We start from the raw sequence: 13,151 nt of genomic DNA, 5'->3' as shown, positions 1-13,151 counted from the left end.
ATATGTCAATATATTCAGCAAATAAATGCTAAACAATACCATATAAATATGCACCAAAAAATGTATCTAAAAAAAGAAATTAAATATGAAATAAAATAATTCATGGACTCCCTGAGGAAGCTAACGCGAAACACGTGGATCGCCCCCACATAAGGGCAATGGGGAACTCGGTACTGGGTCCTTCAGTTCCCTCAGCTGGGATATCACGGTGGCCCGACCCGGACCGTCGCCCTGTGAGGGGCGCCCATAAAAAGGAATAGTTTGTAAATAATGGTAGTGTTCATGACGCCACCTGTGGTATTCGGTCAGGGTGAACGATGCTGCTTAGGGGTCCGCTGGGGTGATGGAATGGCAGCTAGATGGTATACCTTCCCACAGGTGAAGTATATCCCCAGGGCTTCCCAGAAGTGTAGATGGTGATGGTGGATGGTGTAAGGTGCGGTGAATAACGAGGACACAATGGGTGCAGTCTCTTTACCTTTACTGAAGGCTTCAGCATCGACAGTCCAGAGTGCCGGATGACAGGGTAGGCAGAGTCCGGCCAGTCTGATGGCAATTCCAGAGTCCCCTTATCCAGGTGCAAATCAGTAGCCTTCCCCTTGCGCACAGTAACGTAGTAGGTCCTTACTTGCATTAGCTACCATAAGGTCCTCACTCTTGTTACTCCTCTCTCTCTGTCCCCCAGATGGATAGGACAAACCCGTATGATGGTGGTGGCCTTAGGCTATTTTATAGTGACCCTAGCATCGCCCCTCCTCCACAATGCCACCTTGTCTGCTTAGGTTCTTAGGTCGGACAGCCAACTTGGAATCGACTGTCCTGCCGGTCTCTGAAGTAAAGCGTAGAGTCTATTACTCCCTCGGTGTTCCGGCCACCGGATCTGCGCTCAGTGGGAGGCAGCCAGCTCCTAATTGGTCTCCCACTGGTATTTTACTCCTGTTGCTATGACTTCTGTGCTCACTCACTGCGGCACACTTCCTTTCTTGTCCTTTCTTAGGAGGCTGCCGCATGGGTTGCAGGCACAGCTCCGTGTCCTTCTTTCCTTTTCCTGGGCCGAGCCCAGTCTGCTCATCTCCTCTCCTCCTAGCTCCTACTCCGACTTCTCTCTCCAACTCTCTGACTAACTTCCTAACCAACCCCCAGTTTTACCCAAGTGTGAGGAGTGGCCAAATAGATAGAACCTTTTGCTCCCCCTGGTGGCCGGCGTGTGAAGTGTGTGTGTGGCTGTGATACCTGGCAGGGTGAACTCCTTTGGTGCCATCAGACGTAGCATCTCTCCCCCTGGTGGAAGAATGACATCACTGCAACGACCAGGACTCTGGGGCGCTGCACACGCATTGGAGTAGAGGTGAGGAGCAGTTTTGCCAATCACATTCATTGGTGAGTATAAACTTTATATTGTTCTTTATTATTTATTTTGCCCAATATTTTATGACATTCTTAGAATTTGTGCAATAAATATCAGTGGGTTGATAGATATCTATATTTGTGCAATTACAATATTACAGAGTACAATATTGCTTGGTATTTATATAAATTTTGTGTCAAGGACTATTATTTGACTGCCCTTATTTGTATCCCTTTACCTGATTTAAATTAATACAATTATGGCATACTCTGCTTCTCACATTTTTTAACATTTAAATCATATCTATTTTTGTTCATGTGGTTATTATTGCCTTTTTCAGGGGTAAAGTTATTTTGTTTAATACTTAACATTTGCTTTCCCTTTTTTTTAAATACTTTTTTGGTATGTGTCATAGATGTAATTGAAAATCTATAAGCCATTTCATAGTTAAAGGGAATCTGTCACCCCAAAAATCGTATATGAGATAAGGCCACCGCCATTAGTGGCTTATCTTCAGCATTCTGTAATGCTGTAGATAAGCCCCTGATGTATCCTGAAAGAGAAGAAAAACAGGTTATATTATACTCACCCAGGGGCGGTCCTGCTGCTGTCCAGTCCGATAGGTGTCGCGGTCCGGGTCCGGCACCTCCTATCTTCATTTCATATGATCAAGTCCTCTTCTTGTCTTCCTGCCGCGGCTACAGTGCAGGCGTACTTTGTCTGCCCTGTTGAGGGCAGAGCAAAGTACTGCAGTGCGCAGGTACCGGGAAAGGTCAGAGAGGCCCGGCGCCTGTGCACTGCAAAACACCAGCTGCAGCAAGGTGAGAGATTTTATTCCTACAATCTGTTTTGCACTTGCAATCTCTCTTCTGGATCTCTCCATACCTCTGGGTAAAAGGCTGCGAACACGATTCAAAGAATCCACATCACCAGTGAGTTTTGTGTTTTGTCTGTTTATGTCCGTATGAGAATTGAATAATAGAGTAATAAGATAATAATTGTGATAATTGTTATCTGTATTTTTTGTCAATATCCTAATTGGTTGTGTATTTGTGTAGTGTGTAGTACAGAGCTGGGATAGGCTCTGTGCAGTGTTGTTATTTTGGTCATTTTGGATTAGCAGTATATTATATGAAGCTGTATTTTGTATAGGGCCGTGGTTTTTGTTGTTTGGCCTTAACCCCTTTACCCCCAAGGGTGGTTTGCACGTCAATGACCAGGCCAATTTTTACAATTCTGACCACTGTCCCTTTATGAGGTTATAACTCCGAAACGCTTCAACGGATCCCGGTGATTCTGACATTGTTTTCTCGAGACATATTGTACTTCATGATAGTGGTAAAATTTCTTTGATAGTACCTGCGTTTATTTGTGAAAAAAACGGAAATTTGGCGAAAATTTTGAAAATTTCGCAATTTTCAAACTTTGAATTTTTATGCAATTAAATCACAGAGATATGTCACACAAAATACTTAATAAGTAACATTTCCCACATGTCTCCTTTACATCAGCATAATTTTGGAACCAATTTTTTTTTTTGTTAGGGAGTTATAAGGGTTAAAAGTTGACCAGCAATTTCTCATTTTTACAACACCATTTTTTTTTAGGGACCATGTCTCATTTGAAGTCATTTTGAGGGGTCTATATGATAGAAAATGCCCAAGTGTGACACCATTCTAAAAACTGCACCCCTCAAGGTGCTCAAAACCACATTCAAGAAGTTTATTAACCCTTCAGGTGTTTAATAGGAATTTTTGGAATGTTTAAATAAAAATGAACATTTAACTTTTTTACACAAAAAATTTACTTCAGCTCCAATTTGTTTTATTTTACCAAGGGTAACAGGAGAAAATGGACCCCAAAAATTGTTGTACAATTTGTCCTGAGTACGCTGATACCCCATATGTGGCAGTAAACCACTGTTTGGGCGCATGGGAGAGCTCGGAAGGGAAGGAGCGCCGTTTGACTTTTCAATGCAAAATTGACAGGAATTGAGATGGGACGCCATGTTGCGTTTGGAGAGCCACTGATGTGCCTAAACATTGAAACCCCCCACAAGTGACACCATTTTGGAAAGTAGACCCCCTAAGGAACTTATCTGGATGTGTGGTGAGCACTTTGACCCACCAAGGGCTTCACAGAAGTTTATAATGCAGAGCCATAAAAATAAAACAAAATTTTTTTCCCACAAAAATTATTTTTTAGCCCCCAGTTTTGTATTTTCCCTAGGGTAACAGGAGAAATTGGACCCCAAAAGTTGTTGTCCAATTTGTCCTGAGTACGCTGATACCCCATATGTGGGGGGGAACCACCGTTTGGGCGCATGGGAGGGCTCGGAAGGGAAGGAGCGCCATTTGGAATGCAGACTTAGATGGAATGGTCTGCAGGCGTCACATTGCGTTTGCAGAGCCCCTAATGTACCTAAACAGTAGAAACCCCCCACAAGTGACACCATTTTGGAAAGTAGACCCCCTAAGGAACTCATCTTGATGTGTTGTGAGAGCTTTGAACCCCCAAGTATTTCACTACAGTTTATAACGCAGAGCCATGCAAATAAAAAATATTTTTTTTTCCACAAAAATTATATTTTAGCCCCCAGTTTTGTATTTTTCCAAGGTTAGCAGGAGAAATTGGACCCTAAATGTTGTTGTCCAATTTGTCCTGAGTACGCTGATACCCAATATGTGGGGGGGAACCACCGTTTGGGCGCATGGGAGGGCTCGGAAGGGAAGGAGCATCATTTGGAATGCAGACTTAGATGGATTGGTCTGCAGGCGTCACATTGCGTTTGCAGAGCCCCTAATGTACCTAAACAGTAGAAACCCCCCACAAGTGACCCCATATTGGAAACTAGACCCCTCAATGAACTTATCTAGATGTGTTGTGAGAACTTTGAACCCCCAAGTGTTTCACTACAGTTTATAACGCAGAGCCGTGAAAATAAAAAATCTTTTTGTTTTCCCACAAAAATTATTTTTTAGCCCCCAGTTTTGTATTTTCCCAAGGGTAACAGGAGAAATTGGTCCACAAAAGTTGTTGTCCTATTTGTCCTGAGTACGCTGATACCCCATATGTGAGGGTAAACCCCTGTTTGGGCACACAGGAGAGCTCGGAAGGGAAGGAGCACTGTTTTACTTTTTCAACGCAGAATTGGCTGGAATTGAGATCGGACGCCATGTCGTGTTTGGAGAACCCCTGATGTGCCGAAACAGTGGAAACCCCCCAATTATAACTGAAACCCTAATCTAAACACACCCCTAACCCTAATTCCAACGGTAACCCTAACCACACCTCTAACCCTGACACACCCCTAACCCTAATCCCAACCCTATTCCCAACTGTAAATGTAATCTAAACCCTAACCCTAACTTTAGCCCCAACCCTAACTGTAGCCCCAACCCTAACCCTAACCCTAGCCCTAACCCTAGCCCTAACCCTAACCCTAACCCTAACCCTAGCCCTAACCCTAGCCCTAACCCTAGCCCTAGCCCTAACCCTAGCCCTAACCCTAACCCTAACCCTAGCCCTAAACCTAGCCCTAACCCTAGCCCTAACCCTAGCCCTAGCCCTAACCCTAGCCCTAACCCTAACCCTAGCCCTAGCCCTAACCCTAGCCCTAACCCTAGCCCTAACCCTAGCCCTAACCCTAGCCCTAACCCTAGCCCTAGCCCTAACCCTAGCCCTAATGGGAAAATGGAAATAAATACATTTTTTTTTATTTTTCCCTAAATAAGGGGGTGATGAAGGGGGGTTTGATTTACTTTTATAGCGGGTTTTTTAGCGGATTTTTATGATTGGCAGCCGTCACACACTGAAAGACCCTTTTTATTGCAAAAAATATTTTTTGCGTTACCACATTTTGAGAGCTATAATTTTTCCATATTTGAGTCCACAGAGTCATGTGAGGTCTTGTTTTTTGCTGGACGAGTTGACGTTTTTATTGAAAACATTTTTGGGCACGTGACATTTTTTGATCGCTTTTTATTCCGATTTTTGTGAGGAAGTGTTAGGAGTCGAGTTTCCTCTGCTGCACAGGGGGAATCTCGATCCGTCTCCGCTGCGGTCTCCCATTCTCCTCCAGCCGCAGTGGAGCCTGCTCAGCAGGGACGTCGATCCCAGCGTCTCGCTCAGTCTGACTCTGTGAGAAGAGTTACTGCTGCTTCTCCAGCTTCTGCCTTTAAAGCCAATACTGGTCAGCAGCGAGTGGACTTCTCTGGGACTAAGTCCTTGTCTGCGCACACTGAGCATGCCCAGGGCAAGATCTCCCGTTGGAGATCGAGGGTCATGTGCTCAGACTCTGCAGCGCATTCTATTGGTCCTCTTGGCAGGTCTTGGAAGGGCAAAGTTTCTGTGGCCGCTTCCTGTCCTGCAGCTATATAAACTGCGCATGACCGCACGGCCATGCGCTAGTGTACAACTTTATACGTGTGTTTGTTGTGAGTGCAAGTCGTCCTTTAAATACCCCTACCCTACTGTATGATTGTTCGCGTATGGTGTATGGCTGCTATCTAGCGCCCGACTTAACACTCAACGTGTCACACACGTGTCAGCGTCCTCTGCTGTGACCGCCAGTGCGGCGCCACACGCCTGTGTGCGCTTCCTGACCCATGTCTGGGTACTTAGTGGTGCCTGCCAGCACGGCACAGTTTGCACTTCGGTGCCTCTATTGTATATACTTTTCACACCCAGTTGTGGTGTAGTGCCAGCAAGGGTCTAATCGGACTACTATCCCTGTTGGGGTCTAGTTCGCTGACCACTTGCTCGCGCTCTATGTGTGGTACCGCGATCCTGTGACGCAACAGGATCGCTTTCTTCACGCTGGGTGAGGTTTAACCCACGCGTGTATACTTATGAGTACCGCCATATCGTCTGTCATGTCCTAGCAGCAGGTTTCACCTGCACGGTGGACCCCGGACTGCGAACGCATCCATTACATCTCTCTTGGTGCGTTCCGCCAGTCCTAACATTACACTAGCGCCAGGGTCTGGCTAGTGATGACAGACATACAGCAATCTCTGCGGCATATCCAGAAGCTGGAGGGTAGGTTGGCGGCTCTCGAGAGCGCAACCTCAGCTGTGGATGTTACTGCAGTAGCTGTACAGGCTGCCAGCGTGGCTGCAGCTACTATGTCCATTGCCACCCCTGTTCCGACATTATCTCACCTCCCGCTGCCAGAAAAATTTTCTGGTGATAGCAAGTTTTGTAGGGGATTTGTGAGCCAGTGCTCTATTCATCTCGAGCTCCTGGCTATACGTTTTCCCACAGAGCGGGCTAAGGTGGGATTTATTTTGTCTCTATTGTCGGACAGGGCGTTGGAATGGGCTACGCCGCTGTGGGAGCGTGGCGATCATGTGGTGCAGAGTGCTCCGCTGTTTCTGAGCGCTCTGAAACAGGTCTTTTTAGGACCTCAAGTCACCCATGATACTGCGCTCCAATTGCTGGCATTAACTCAGGGTGAGTCCTTGGTCAGTCATTTTGCCGTCCAATTCCGCACCTTAGCATCTGAGCTGGATTGGTCGGATAAAGCTCTTATCCCCATATTTTGGAGGGGCTTGGCTGACCACGTAAAGGACGCTCTGGCCACTAGGGAGATTCCTGCCACACTGGAGGAGTTAATAACTGTCTCCACTCGAATTGACCTCCGTTTTAACGAGCGGAGGTTAGAGCGAGCCCAGTGTAGGCAGAGGTTTCGGCTGGCTCCTACTTTTGCCAAACCTCTTGAATTTCCAGTCCTGGTTCCTGAGTCACATGAGGCCAGGGAGGTGTCACAAGCAGGATCTAAGTCCCGGACCGCTTGTGCACTCAGGGTCTGTCATGTTTGCCAGCAGTCAGGACATCTAGCCACCAGATGTCCTCAGCGGTCGAGGAAACGTCAGCGTCTAGTGGTAGTTGGTGGAGGTACACTAGACACGGCGACGTTTGCCTCTAAGTTGTCCTTTAAGGGGACAATTACTATTGGCTCATTTTCCCACTCGGTAGAGCTCTGCGTGGATTCTGGGGCGGAGGGCAACTTTATGTCTTCTGCCTTCGCCCAACGTCACGCAATACCCTTGGTTATGCTTGCTCAACCAGTAACGGTGCGAGTGGTGAATGGGTCGACATTGCCCTCACAGATAACACACCAGACCATCCCTTTTACTCTGTCCATGTCGCCATCTCATCAGGAGATAATTTCTCTGCTCGTCATTCCGGAAGGAATTGATGAGATCCTGTTGGGAATACCTTGGCTACGGTACCACTCTCCTCATATCGAGTGGTCCTCAGGCAGAATTCTGGGTTGGGGTGAATCTTGTGGGGGTAGGTGTCAGAGGGAGTGCGTTCAGGTTGCTACTACTGAGGTATCCGCAGATCTATCCTCTCTCCCCAAGCAGTATTGGTCATATGCAGACGTATTCTCCAAAAAGGCGGCGGAGACCCTTCCACCCCATCGCCCCTATGACTGTCCTATTGACCTCTTGCCTGGTGCTGAGCCTCCCCGGGGTCGAGTCTATCCGCTATCTCTCCCGGAGACGGAGGCAATGTCACAGTACATACAGGAAAATCTGGCAAGAGGGTTCATCAGGAAGTCAGTGTCACCTGCTGGGGCAGGATTCTTCTTCGTGCAGAAGAAGAGTGGGGAATTGCGTCCATGCATAGACTACAGGGGTCTTAACGCCATCACCGTTAAGAATAAATACCCTTTGCCTTTGATATCTGAACTGTTCGATAGGCTTCGGGGAGCAAGGGTATTTACTAAATTAGATCTGCGGGGTGCTTACAACCTGATTCGCATCCGTGAGGGGGACGAATGGAAGACGGCTTTTAACACCAGGGATGGGCACTATGAATATCTGGTGATGCCCTTTGGGCTCTGTAATGCCCCAGCCGTTTTCCAAGACTTTGTGAACGATATCTTCCGGGATATGCTTTCCCCCTCGGTCGTAGTCTATCTGGATGATATTCTCATCTACTCTCCAGATATTGACTCCCACCGGAGAGATGTTTGCAAAGTCTTCGACCTCCTACGGGCAAACTCCCTCTATGCCAAGTTGGAGAAGTGCATGTTTGAGCAGGAGTCCTTACCTTTCCTAGGCTACATCATCTCAGCCCAGGGATTGGCTATGGATCCTGCCAAACTACAGGCTGTGATGGACTGGCAGGAACCTCATTCTCTTAAAGCGGTGCAGCGCTTTATGGGGTTCATCAATTATTATCGCCAGTTCATCCCGCATTTCTCAACTTTGGTAGCTCCCTTGGTTGCCCTCACCAAGAAGGGGGCAAATCCTAAATTGTGGTCTGAGGAGGTCTCCAAGGCCTTTATCTCTAGAAAGTCACACTTCGCTAGCGCTCCCATACTTCATCGCCCCGATGTTGATAAGCCATTTATCATGGAGGTGGATGCCTCTTCTGTTGGTGCTGGAGCAGTCCTCTTCCAAAAGGATGCTCAAGGTCGGAAGCATCCTTGCTTCTTTTTCTCCAAGACCTTCGCACCAGCAGAGAGGAATTATTCCATCGGGGACAGGGAGTTGCTAGCCATGAAGTTGGCTTTCTCGGAGTGGAGACATCTCTTGGAGGGAGCACGTTTTCCCTTCCAAGTCTTCACAGATCACAAAAATTTGGTGTATCTGCAGACAGCTGAGCGGTTGAATTCTCGCCAGGCCAGATGGTCCTTGTTCTTCTCCCGGTTTCATTTTACCCTCCATTTCCTTTCTGGGGAGAAGAACATTCGGGCCGATGCTCTCTCTCGCTCCGTTGTGTCATCTGCGGAGGAGGAGAAGGAGCCTCGGCTTATTGTCCCCACCGAGAGTTTGAGAACCGTGGCCCCGGTTTCACTGGAGTCTGTGCCCCCGGGCAAGACTTTTGTTCCATCTAGTTTGCGGCCGGAGGTTCTCTCTTGGGCGCACTCGTCCAGGGTGGGTGGACATTTTGGTACTAAAAGGACATCTGAGTTACTGGCGAGGACATACTGGTGGCCGCATATGGCTCGTGATGTCGCGGAGTACGTTCGGGCGTGTGTCTCTTGCGCCAGGAACAAGACTCCTCGGCAACGGCCAGCTGGTTTGCTTTACCCTCTGCCCGTGGCTGACAGGCCCTGGGAGATGGTCGGGATGGACTTTGTGGTGGGCTTACCCAAGTCTCGTAATTGCACCATTATCTGGGTGATCACCGACCATTTCTCCAAAATGGTGCATTTGGTGCCTCTTCCACGGCTACCATCTGCACGGGCGTTGGCTGTCTTGTTTATCAAGCATATCTTTCGCTTACACGGTATGCCAGACAAAATTGTTAGTGACCGGGGTCCCCAGTTTGCGTCTCGATTCTGGAGGGAGCTATGTCGTTTACTCAGTATTGAGTTAAATCTCTCTTCGGCATATCATCCCGAGACGAATGGGTTGGTAGAAAGGGCCAACCAGACCTTGGTCACATATCTGCGACATTTTGTTTCTGCCAGACAGGATGACTGGGCATCCTTGCTACCGTGGGCAGAGTTTGCACTTAACAATGCCGTAGCCGACTCCACCGGTCAGACTCCATTCCTCTTAAATTACGGCCAGCATCCGCGTGTTCCAGTGCCCATGCCTGTGTCTTCCGCTGATCTCAGGGTGGCAGACTGGGCTGTGGAGGCACGGGACATTTGGGATCGCACGCAGGATGCCATTCGGGCCTCCAAGGAGAGAATGAGGTCCTCCGCCGATGTTCATCGGCGCCCTGCTCCGACTTTTGTCCCTGGCGACTTGGTGTGGCTCTCCGCCCGTAACATCAGGCTGCGAGTTGAGTCCACTAAGTTTGCTCCTCGCTACTTGGGTCCCTTCAAGGTTCTCGAACAGGTTAATCCTGTGGTCTACCGCCTGGCTCTTCCTCCACGCTTGGGTATCACCGACACCTTTCATGTGTCCCTCTTGAAACCCGTATACATGTCCCGGTTATCCGAGTCATCTGCCGGGACATCGGGTTCGTCTACGGACGATTACGAGGTGAACGCTATTTTGGGGTGTAAGGTGGTACGCGGCAAAAAGTTCTATCTGGTGGATTGGAAGGGTTATGGTCCAGAGAACAGGTCATGGGAGCCTGCTGAAAACATTCGGGCCCCACAGCTCATTGCTGCCTTCGAACGTAGCGAGGCCCAAGGAGGGGGGGTAATGTTAGGAGTCGAGTTTCCTCTGCTGCACAGGGGGAATCTCGATCCGTCTCCGCTGCGGTCTCCCATTCTCCTCCAGCCGCAGTGGAGCCTGCTCAGCAGGGACGTCGATCCCAGCGTCTCGCTCAGTGTGACTCTGTGAGAAGAATTACTGCTGCTTCTCCAGCTTCTGCCTTTAAAGCCAATACTGGTCAGCAGCGAGTGGACTTCTCTGGGACTAAGTCCTTGTCTGCGCACACTGAGCATGCCCAGGGCAAGATCTCCCGTTGGAGATCGAGGGTCATGTGCTCAGACTCTGCAGCGCATTCTATTGGTCCTCTTGGCAGGTCATGGAAGGGCAAAGTTTCTGTGGCCGCTTCCTGTCCTGCAGCTATATAAACTGCGCATGACCGCACGGCCATGCGCTAGTGTACAACTTTATACGTGTGTTTGTTGTGAGTGCAAGTCGTTCTTTAAATACCCCTACCCTACTGTATGATTGTTCGCGTATGGTGTATGGCTGCTATCTAGCGCCCGACTTAACACTCAACGTGTCACACACGTGTCAGCGTCCTCTGCTGTGACCGCCAGTGCGGCACCACGCGCCTGTGTGCGCTTCCTGACCCATGTCTGGGTACTTAGTGGTGCCTGCCAGCACGGCACAGTTTGCACTTCGGTGCCTCTATTGTATATACTTTTCACACCCAGTTGTGGTGTAGTGCCAGCAAGGGTCTAATCGGACTACTATCCCTGTTGGGGTCTAGTTCGCTGACCACTTGCTCGCGCTCTATGTGCGGTACCGCGATCCTGTGACGCAACAGGATCGCTTTCTTCACGCTGGGTGAGGTTTAACCCACGCGTGTATACTTATGAGTACCGCCATATCGTCTGTCATGTCCTAGCAGCAGGTTTCACCTGCACGGTGGACCCCGGACTGCGAACGCATCCATTACATCTCTCTTGGTGCGTTCCGCCAGTCCTAACAGGAAGAATGACCAAAAGCCAGCTATTCATGAATTTCTATTGGGGGAGGCGTTTATACCGTTATGCGTTTGGTAAAATTGATAAATCAGTTTTATTCTTCGGGTCAGTACGATTACAGCGATACCTCATTTATATCATTTTTTTATGGTTTGGCGCTTTTATACGATAAAAACTATTTTACAGAAAAAATAATTATTTTTGCATCGCTTTATTCTCAGGACTATAACTTTTTTATTTTTTTGCTGATGATGCTGTATGGCGGCTCGTTTTTTGCGGGACAATATGACGCTTTCATCGGTACCATGGTTATTTATATCTGTATATATCTGTATATCTGATCGCGTGTTATTCCACTTTTTGTTCGGCGGTATGATAATAAAGCGTTGTTTTTTGCCTCGTTTTTTTTTTTTTTCTTACGGTGTTTACTGAAGGGGTTAACTAGTGAGACAGTTTTATAGGTCGGGTCGTTACGGACGCGGCGATACTAAATATGTGTACTTTTATTGGGTTTTTTTTTATTTAGATGAAGAAATGTATTTATGGGAATAATATTTTTTTTTTTTTTTTCATTATTTTGGAATATTTTTTTTTATTTTTTTTTACACATTTGGAAAATTTTTTTTTTACTTTTTTACTTTGTCCCAGGGGGGGACATCACAGATCAGTGATCTGACAGTTTGCACAGCACTCTGTCAGATCACTGATCTGACATGCAGCGCTGCAGCCTTCACAGTGCCTGCTCTGAGCAGGCTCTGTGAAGTCACCTCCCTCCCTGCAGGACCTGGATCCGCGGCCATCTTGGATCCGGGGCTGGAGGGAGCAGGGAGGGAGGTGAGACCCTCGCAGCAACGCGATCACATCGCGTTGCTCCGGGGGTCTCAGGGAAGCCCGCAGGGAGCCCCCTCCCTGCGCGGTGCTTCCCTGCACCGCCGGCACATCGCGATCATCTTTGATCGCGGTGTGCCAGGGGTTAATGTGCCGGGGGCGGTCCGTGACCGCTCCTGGCACATAGTGCCGGATGTCAGCTGCGATAAGCAGCTGACACCCGGCCGTGCTCCCCCCGTGAGCGCGGCCGATCGGCTATGACGTACTATCCCGTCCAGGGTCAGATAAGCCCAGGGCACCTCGACGGGATAGTACGTCTAAGGTCACAGAGGGGATAAAGTGCTTTCAGAGTGTCAGTAGACAGAAGTACCAATGATATGTCAATATATTCAGCAAATAAATGCTAAACAATACCATATAAATATGCACCAAAATGTATATAAAAAAAGAAAGCAAATATTAAATATTAAACAAAATAATTCATGGACTCCCTGAGGAAGCTAACGTGAAACACGCATTGGAGTAGAGGTGAGGAGCAGTTTTGCCAGTTACATTCATTGGTGAGTATAAACTTTATATTGTTCTTTATTATTTATTTTGCCCAATATTTTATGACATTCTTAAAATTTGTGCAATAAATATCAGTGGGTTGATAGATATCTATATTTGTGCAATTACAATATTACAGAGTACAATATTGCTTGGTATTTATATAAATTTTGTGTCAAGGACTATTATTTGACTGCCCTTATTTGTATCCCTTTATCTGATTTAAATTAATACAATTATGGCATACTCTGCTTCTCACATTTTTTAACATTTAAATCATATCTATTTTTGTTCATGTTGTTATTATTGCCTTTTTCAGGGGTAAAGTTATTTTGTTTAATACTTAAC

This window comes from Ranitomeya imitator, chromosome 2, assembly GCF_032444005.1.
Source record: "Ranitomeya imitator isolate aRanImi1 chromosome 2, aRanImi1.pri, whole genome shotgun sequence".
NCBI lineage: Eukaryota > Metazoa > Chordata > Amphibia > Anura > Dendrobatidae > Ranitomeya > Ranitomeya imitator.
The sequence above is the reverse complement of the archived record's forward strand: the minus strand, read 5'-3'. Positions refer to the sequence as shown.